This window comes from Elaeis guineensis, chromosome 10, assembly GCF_000442705.2.
Source record: "Elaeis guineensis isolate ETL-2024a chromosome 10, EG11, whole genome shotgun sequence".
Taxonomy (NCBI): Eukaryota; Viridiplantae; Streptophyta; class Magnoliopsida; order Arecales; family Arecaceae; genus Elaeis; species Elaeis guineensis.
Window position 1 is genome coordinate 34,360,408 of NC_026002.2, and position 8,926 is coordinate 34,369,333.

Here is an 8,926-nt window from a genome sequence, read left to right on the forward strand (position 1 = left end):
GCTTGGTTTATGTTGGAAATTTTATATAGGTTTATGTATTAAGTTCATAAAAAATTTTTAGTAAATGATTTTCTTTTTCAAAAAAAAAAATAAACTAGCAATACTATGAAGCATCGTAAATGTTTAATCTTATAGATTCTTTTTGAAAGCATCATTTTTTAAACTAAACAATGCTTTAGGTTGTGTGTTGCTTCACGATGCTATAAAGCATCGCCACTATTTTTTATGGTACTTTTATGAAGTGTCAAGAAATAATTTTCCATGCTTCTATTTCTAACATCTTGTCGTTGCTTTTTGAAGTGTCATGGCTCATTTTTGCAATACAAATAAGCATTGGCATAGATCCAATTTACTGTAGTATTAATCCATTTTGCAACCCCTTGATAGACTTGTACAATATACTATAGGCTCGAACTATATTGCAACTTAAACCAATTCTATGGTGGATAGTCTCCCGTTAAGTATTCAGTCTTTGAGAAACAGTATATATTTGAAAACAAAATATTATTTTTTTGTTGAAGTTTTGTTCTTGAACATGATTTATTGAAGTTCTTTATTACATTTAACTTAGCTCATACAAAGGCCGCAAAAGCATCACTTGAGATTCATGAAGGCAACTTTGTGTTACTCCATTCATGTTGATAAATCTTATTTGTAAAGAAGGATAGATCGTCAAGTATTGCAGATGCAATAGCACTTATTACCAAGACAATTCACACTGCACTTCCCACACATGGCTCGACAATTATGATCTCCATCACATCCTTGTACTACATTTGTGGTAGCTCTCGAAATTACTCTACTTATATAAAATGAAAATAGACCTTGATTTCCATTATTACTTTTATATATATATATATATATATATATATATATATATATATATATATATATATATATATATATAGTATTGTTGCCTTCCTCGATATATATAGTGGAGCATGGTATGGCACCGTCATTAATGGCGCGGACAATTGAAGAATTGTCAACTCACTGAAGATTGTCAGAGTCGCCGTAAAGGTGTCAAATCACCGTGGGACTGTCAAATCGCTAGAGTTAACCATGCCTTAGGTGGGATAATGCCCCTAGGCAGCAGCGCCGCATGCCGTTGTCAGAACTGACAGTCTCTGGCAGTAGTATGGCGATTGGAGGAGCCGACCGACCATAGGTCGGTGGCCTGTTGAGGGGCGTCGGGTGAAAATTTGGACCCCTCCGACAGTCAGTCGGGCACGTTGCAGGAGTCGGACATCGGACTCCATAGTGCTGTCGGTCGGGAGAGCGGAGAAGGTCTGCCCGACCGACGTATCCTCGGTCGGTCAATAGCCGTCGATCGGTCGGTAACGGCTCCCGTCGGTCGGTCGATCGATAAAGTCGGGTGTCGGACATGTAGGCCTGATGATGAGTCGGCATGAGTGGGGTCGGTCGGTATTCTCCAACAGTTGCCCCCCTCCACTCCTGAGTCGGATGGCGCGCTGGCCAATGTCTTTGTTTGGGCAGCAGCGTCGGGTGAAAGGAGTGGATTACCAGCGTGTCAAGTTTCAACCGTCCCGTGGGCTGATATGACGATCGTACCGTGGGTTAACGCGATGACAGGCGCCTCATGAATGCCGGGCGATTCGCTGGCGTCAGACGTCCTGTCGATGTCAGACGTCTCGTCGGTGTCAGACGTCCTGTCGGTGTCAGACGTCTCGTCGGTGTCAGACGTCCTATCGGTGTCAGGTGTCCGATCCCGTCGGCACCAGACGTCCCGTCCCATCGGGAAGGGAAACCGTCGTTCCCGCCACCCCTTCGGGGATAAAAAACGTCACGACCTCTGTGCCACGTGGCAGGTGGCCATTGGGACGGGTCCGTTGGAGCGGATGGAGGTGACGTGGCTCGATCTGAGGATGGGTGCGTCGAACCGTCATGCCGACGGATGGCCCGGATGATGCCACATGGCGTGATCTGGGCATCCCTCGTTGGTCGTGCATTTATCTCGACCGTCGGGGGGTACTATATATACAGGATCGTCCATATCCAGGTTTTTACTCTCCTCACTTCACTGTCGAGACTCTGCCCGTGTGATCCCCTACTCCAGGTACTCGTCTCCGTTTTCTTTCTTTTTGAGAGTTCTTTCTTCTTCTTCTTCTAAGGGCCTTCCCCATCTTCATCGTCTCCCTCCTTGCTTTCTCGCAGCCTTCTCCTTCTTTTTCTTTATTTCCTGCCTTCCATCATGGCCAGAACGTCTCCAAGAGGAGGTCGGTCGGGAGAGCCGACTGACGACCCTCGATCGACCCCGGAGGTGGAGGTCTCTTCACTTTCGGGGCCGAATATCGATCGGCTCCGGGAGCAATATTGCATCCCAGAGCAATTTCGGCTGTCCGCCCCTGATGCCAATGGTCGGGTCAATAGCCCGCCCGAGGGCTAGGTGGCCTTCTACGTTGAGGACCTCCGGGCCGGCCTTCGCTTCCCGATTCCGGAGTTCATCCAAAACGTGCTTGACTATTACGGGCTATGCCCAGCGCAACTCGCGCCGAACTCGGTTCGGCTAATAGTCAGTTTTGCTCTGTTGTGTCGGCTTTTGCCGACTGAACCTCGGATTTCCCTCTTCCGAGCTTTCTTCGTCCTCCGACCCCACCCTAAAGCCCGAGGGTGGTGGTACTTCAATCCTCGGAAGTGGCTCTCTTTCATCACTGGTCTTCCATCGTCCATTCACGGATGGAAAAACCAGTTCTTTTTCGTATCTTCTTCTACTCCTTGGGGGTTCCCTGCCCGTTGGGGGAATCCCCGAACTGAACTGAATGAGAACAGTCGGGTGGAAGCCGAGGACCGAGAAGACTTCCACCGGCTGAAAGACATCTCGGTACCGAAGCAGAGGGAGCTCGTCACCGAGCAGGCCCTGTACGATGCCGGCCTCAGCCCGGTCCCTCGCTTAGGTCGGCTTTTCATTTTTCTTCTCCTTTTTTTTTGTCTGCCCTTTATGGTGCTAACCATTTGTCGTTGTTTACAGATATGCCGCCGAGGTCGAGACTAAAGGCAGCCGACGTACGTCAGTACGCCGTTCGGAAGAGGCCGGCGCAAGGGGCCGGGCCGTCGCGGCCTCCCAAGAGGCCCCAAGTAGCTCCGTCGAGCGAGCCGACTGGGTCGGGGGTGGAGCCCGTCATCGCACTGTCGGCGCCGACAGTGCTCGTCGAAGTCCCGTCCGAGGGACCGTCGGGCGAGGGCGCAGCCTCGCCCGAGTGAAGGGCGACTGATGAATCGATCGACGGTGCACCGGCTGCTCAACCGGCAGAAGAGGATCGGGAGGAGGCGCACGAGCTCGAGCAACCCGCGCCCGCTGCTGCCGCACCCTCGGTCGATACTCGGTCGGGCTCAAGCTTGCCGTCCTTCTCCGACGTCAGGGCCTGGGTGTCCGGTCGAGAGAAGGCCCCAATGGCGTCGGGCGACGAAGGAAGGTCGGCCGGCGATGGGGTGTCGACCGACTTCCCATTCCCCGAAGGTGCGTCGGGCCTGGCCAACCACGACTTGGCCAAGAGGCTGTGCCAGGTGCTCCTTCTCCCAGCCGACATCGAGGCGATGAAGAATTAGCGTGTCTCCGACATGCTGTCTTCATTCTATCTGATGATGATCCGGGTGAATTTTTCTCTTCTTTGTTTTCATTATTGCTTCCGTGAGTTCAGTCTCCTGACGGTCAGTCTCATTTTGTGCAGCTGGTTTACAACATATCCGAGCTGGAGGTCGGATATCGAAAGTTCGGTGATCTGCGCACGGCTTGGAGAGACAAAGTCGCGGCCATCGAAGCCAACCGGGTCATTCTGGTCGACCAGCTGCAACAGTCGGTCGACCGAGAGGGCTGACTTGAGAGGGAGGTCACCCGACTCACGGAGGAGGTCTCCCGACTCACAGGAGCCTTGGCGACATCGGAGTCAGAGCTGCAGTCGGCCTGGGACGACGCGAAGAAGAAGTCCCGGACCATCTGCCGGCTTCGGCACGAGCGGGACAGCTTCGCCAAGGAGCTGAAGGACGAACGCGAGCAGCTCCGAGTAAGCCTCGGAAACCTCGCTAAGGCCGAAGAAGGTCTATCCATCGCCCAGGCCGACGCAGACATCGCGAAGGCAGAAGTGGAGTCGGCGAAGGAGGCCATGGGTCGGGCTGTTGAAGACCTCCGTGACTCGGAAGAGTACCGGGAAGAGCTTCTGGAGAGCGGCTTCCTTTCGTACCGGGTGGGGTACAAGGACGCTCGGAAAGCCATTCGACACCTGTACCCGGAGCTTGATCTCAGCGGCGTTGTTCTACCAGAGTCGGAGGCCCCAGCTGTGGAGGAGACGGCCGACCCAGCATCGGAAGGCCTCACCACCAGGGCGGAAGTCGAGGAAGACGCAGAGCGAGCCACCGAAGATCAAGCGGCCCCGACTTCTGAAGCCAAAGCGGGTTCGCCGATCGTCCCCGGCCGTCATCCAGTGGAGGAGGCCGACTTTGAGGACTAGTCAGTTTTTTCCTTTTCTTTTTGCTTCGGCTTATAATACTTGTAGTCGGACTTCGGCCCAGTTTGTAAACTTGTCTTGATCTTCAATGAAGTCAAAGTTTTTGGACTTGAACCTTTTTCCTCCGCATGTCTTTCTTTTTTCATGTATTGTGGAACGCATTTGAATACATAAGTCGCTAGCCCGATAGATCAGTTAGGACGTTCGGTAATGCATACCGCCATGAAGGCAGAGCAAGTCCCGACTTTAGATCGGCCTTCTGACGGTCGAGGGCTTAAGTCGGGCGTCCTTTGCCCGATTGTGAGTCGGGCGTATTCGTTGAGTCGAAAGCCGACCGACCGTCGGATAAGACTTGGCAGTCGAATATTTTTTGATGCATTCAGTCGGATGTCGTCCGGCACGTTTAGTCGAGGAAGCGATGATAAGTCGGATCCCGATACCCTTACGTCGGGTACTTACGCCGCGTCGTACGATAGACGGTCGTAAGCCGAATATCCTTCAACCGACCGTAGCTCGGTCGGTGAGTAATGAATGCGACAGTGGTCGCGACGTGTGATAGACAGTGGTAAGCCGAATATCCTTCGACCGGCCATGGCTCGATCGGTAAGTTGCGACGGCAGTCGCACAGGCATTTTGCCTTTCTTTGGTCGGGGCTCAGTCGGCAAGTTAGCCGATCGTTTGGCCCGAAACTTCGATCGTAGAAGGAGAGTTAACTCCCGTTGTCATGGACGGTTCGGCCCTTGTGAGCGTCCGATACATCATCGGCGATCAGGCCGTCGGTTCCATGTGGACATTAAGTCCGAGTCGGGACGTCGGGACTCGTCCTTCTTGGCGAGCGTCGATCATCAGTCAAAGAGTTAAGACTCTGAAATTTGAAACTGGATTTGTATTCCGAATGAACAGGTACAAAGTTCATTAGTGATAGAACTTCAGGTTGTCAGCATTCCAGGTCCGGGGAATGGGTTTCCCTTCCAGAGTTTCCAGTCGGTAAGCCCTTGGCCCGTAGGTGTCCGCTACCATGTAGGGCCCTTCCCAATTCGGAGCTAGCTTCCCTTGGTCTAGGGGCTTCGAGACTTCTGCTTTTCTTAGGACTAGGTCCCCAGGCCTGAAGAACTTTGGCCTGACCTTGGCGTTGTAATATCGGGCTATTTTCTGTCGGTATGAAGCCATGCGAAGTTGAGCCTCATTCCGAAGTTCGGGGAGGAGATCTAGGTCGGCTCTCCGACAATCAAGTTGTTCGGCTCTTGATACTGCTCGATCCTAGTTGATGGCAGCCCGATCTCGAGTGGTATCATTGCCTCCGTCCCATAGGCCAAGCTGAAAGGTGACTCCCCGGTCGGAATGTGGGGGGTCGTTCGGTAAGCCCACAGGACGGAGTTCAACTCATCGACCCAGAGGCCTTTGGCTTCATTCAGTCGGGTTTTAAGCCTGTGTAGTATGGTCCGGTTGGTCACCTCGACCTCGCCATTGGACTGTGGGTGCCCGACTGAAGTCAGTCGGTGCGTGATGTGAAACCTCACGCAGAAGTCTCTGAAGTCCTGGTTGTCGAACTGTCGCCCATTGTCGGTGATAATGGTATGCGGCAGCCCGAACCTGAAGATGATGGACTTCTGAACGAAATCCTCCATCTTCCGCTCGGTAATCTACGCCAGGGGCTCGGCCTCCACCCACTTGGTGAAGTAGTCGATGGAAACGACTATGAACTTCCTTTGGCCCGATGCCGGAGGGAAGGGATCGAGAATGTCGACCCCCCACTGAGCGAAGGACCATGGGGTGACAATAGGAGTGATTTGGCTGGCTGGTCGGTGTTGTACGTTGGCGTACTTCTAGCATGGTTCGCACTTTTGGACCAACTCAGCCGCATCCTTCCTCATGGTGGGCCAGTAGTAACCCTGCCGCAGGACCTTGTAGGCCAAGGACTTGCCCCCCAAGTGACTCCCGCAGATCCCTTCGTGCACTTCTCTGAGTGCGTAATCTGCATCGGTCGGTCCCAAGCACCTGAGCAAGGAAAGGGAGAATAACCTTTTGTAGAGTCGGCCATCCATGATCACATATTGGGAGGCTGACCATCGGAGCCGCCTGACCTCCACGGGATCTTCAGGGCTGATCCCGTCGGTCAGGTACTGAACAATTGGATCCATCCAGCTTGGTTCGGCCGTTAGTTGTAGCACCTCTTCGACCTTGTCGATGCTCGACTGTTCAAGATTCTCCACGAACGTCCGGTCCAAAGAGTCGAAAGCCGAGGTCGCCAGCCTGGAGAGTGCGTCGGCCCGGGCATTCTCCGACCTGGGGATATGGGAGATCTCGAAATACCCGAGGTGCGTCACGAGATCCTTCACCTTCTGCAGATATTTCGCCATAGCTGGATCTCACGCCTCGAATTCGCCTTTGACCTGCCCCACGATTAGCTGAGAATTGGAGAATACCCGGAGGCTGTCGATCCCAAGTTCCCTTGCCATCCTCAAGCCGGCGAGGAGCGCTTCGTACTCGGCTTGGTTATTGGAGGTTTTGAAGTCGAATCGGAGGACATACTCGGTGACTACCCCATCCGAGTTGGTGAGCAGGAATCCAGCCCCGCTCCCTTGAGCGTTTGAAGCTCCATCGATGTGCAGTACCCAGGTGGACACCGGGTCAGGCTCAGGGACCGTCGCTCCTTCGGGGTTCTCGCGTTTCGATCTTCGGTCGGTCGTCGGGTATTCTACAATGAAGTCAGCCAGGACCTGAGCTTTTAAGGCAGGTCACGGTCGGTACTGTATGTCGAACTCGCTGAGCTTCATTGCCCACTTCGCCAGTCGTCCCGATGTGTCGGGTCGGTGCAATATTGCCCTCAGGGACTGGTTGGTGAGGACCACGATGGCATGCGTCTGGAAGTATGGGCGGAGTCGTTCTACAGAGACGATCAGGGCAAAAATCATCTTTTTCATCTCCGAATATCGAACTTCAGCGCCGCGGAGCACTTTGCTGGTATAGTAGATAGGTTGATGGGTTCGGCTCCCGTTCTCTCGGACGAGCACCGAACTAACCACCTCGAGAGAAGTGGCCAAATAGAGGTACAGCGTCTCTCCGTCCCCCAGCTTCACAAGCAGTGGCGGAGAAGCCAGGTACTCCTTCAAATCTTCGAAGGCTCGTCGGCACTCGTCCGACCAAGAGAAACCCTTCACCTGCCTCAGAGTCTTGAAGAACGGAAGGCATCTTTCAGCCGACCGAGAGATGAACCGGCTGAGGGCGATGATTTTTCCATTCAACTGCTGGACTTCCTTCTTGATGTTCGGGTGCTGTATGTCGATGATTGCTTTGATTTTCTCGGGGTTGGCCTCGATTCCATGCTGAGAAACGAGGAACCCGAGGAACTTCTCCGAGGTCACTCCAAAAGCGCACTTAGTCGGATTCAGCTTCATTCGATGTTGTCGCAGAGTGCAGAAAACTTCTTCGAGGTCTCGAATGTGATCTGCAGTCTGCACACTTTTTACCAGCATGTCGTCCATATATACTTCCATGTTGCGCCCGATCTGATCTTTGAAGACCTTATTGACGAGTCGTTAGTAGGTAGCTCTAGCATTCTTCAGCCCGAAGGACATCACCCTGTAGCAGTAGAGGCCCTTGGGGGTCACGAAGGCAGTGTGCTCCTCGTCTTCGGGCGCCATTCGGATCTGATTGTACCTGATGAAGGCATCCATGAAGCTGAGCAGTCGATGATCGGACATCGCATCCACCAGCTGGTCGATCTTTGAAAGTGGAAAGCTATCCTTCGGACAGGCCCGATTCAAATCGGTGTAGTCGATGCAAATCCTCCACTTCCCGTTGGCTTTCTTCACCATGACAACATTGGCGAGCCAATCGGGATATGTAGTTTCTCTGATGAATCCCACCTCGAGTAGCTTGTCCACTTCCTCATCGATGGCCTTCTGTCTTTCAGGTGCAAAAGATCTTTTCTTCTGCCTTACCGGCCTCATCGTCGGGTCGATGTTGAGTCGGTGCGTTATTGTTTCCGGGGGGATGCCCGACATATCTACTACCGACCAAGCAAATATATCGACGTTGGTCTTCAGCAGCTCTGCCAACTGTCGTCGTTCTGGGTCGGGTAGTTGAGACCCGACCCATACCTTTCGGTCAAGACTCTCCGCTATCGAGATTGGAACGAGCTGTTCGGTCGGTGAACCCCATTCTTCCTCCTCCCGTTGGTCTAGTTTGTCGATCGTTAGGGAGCCCTTCAACTCGTCGCTTTGAGCGGAGATCTGGAAGCATCGGCGAGCGAGCTGTTGGTCTTCGCGCATCTCTCCGACTCCATTTTTAATCGGGAATCGAACCAAGAGATGGTACGTTGAGACGATCGCCTTAAGGGCGTTTAGTCTGGATCTTCCAAGTATGGTGTTGTAGGCCAAAGATACTTGGACGACCGCAAAAGTCAAGTGGACCGTGCATTGTCGTGGTTCGGTGCCGACCGTCACGGGTAGAGTGACTTC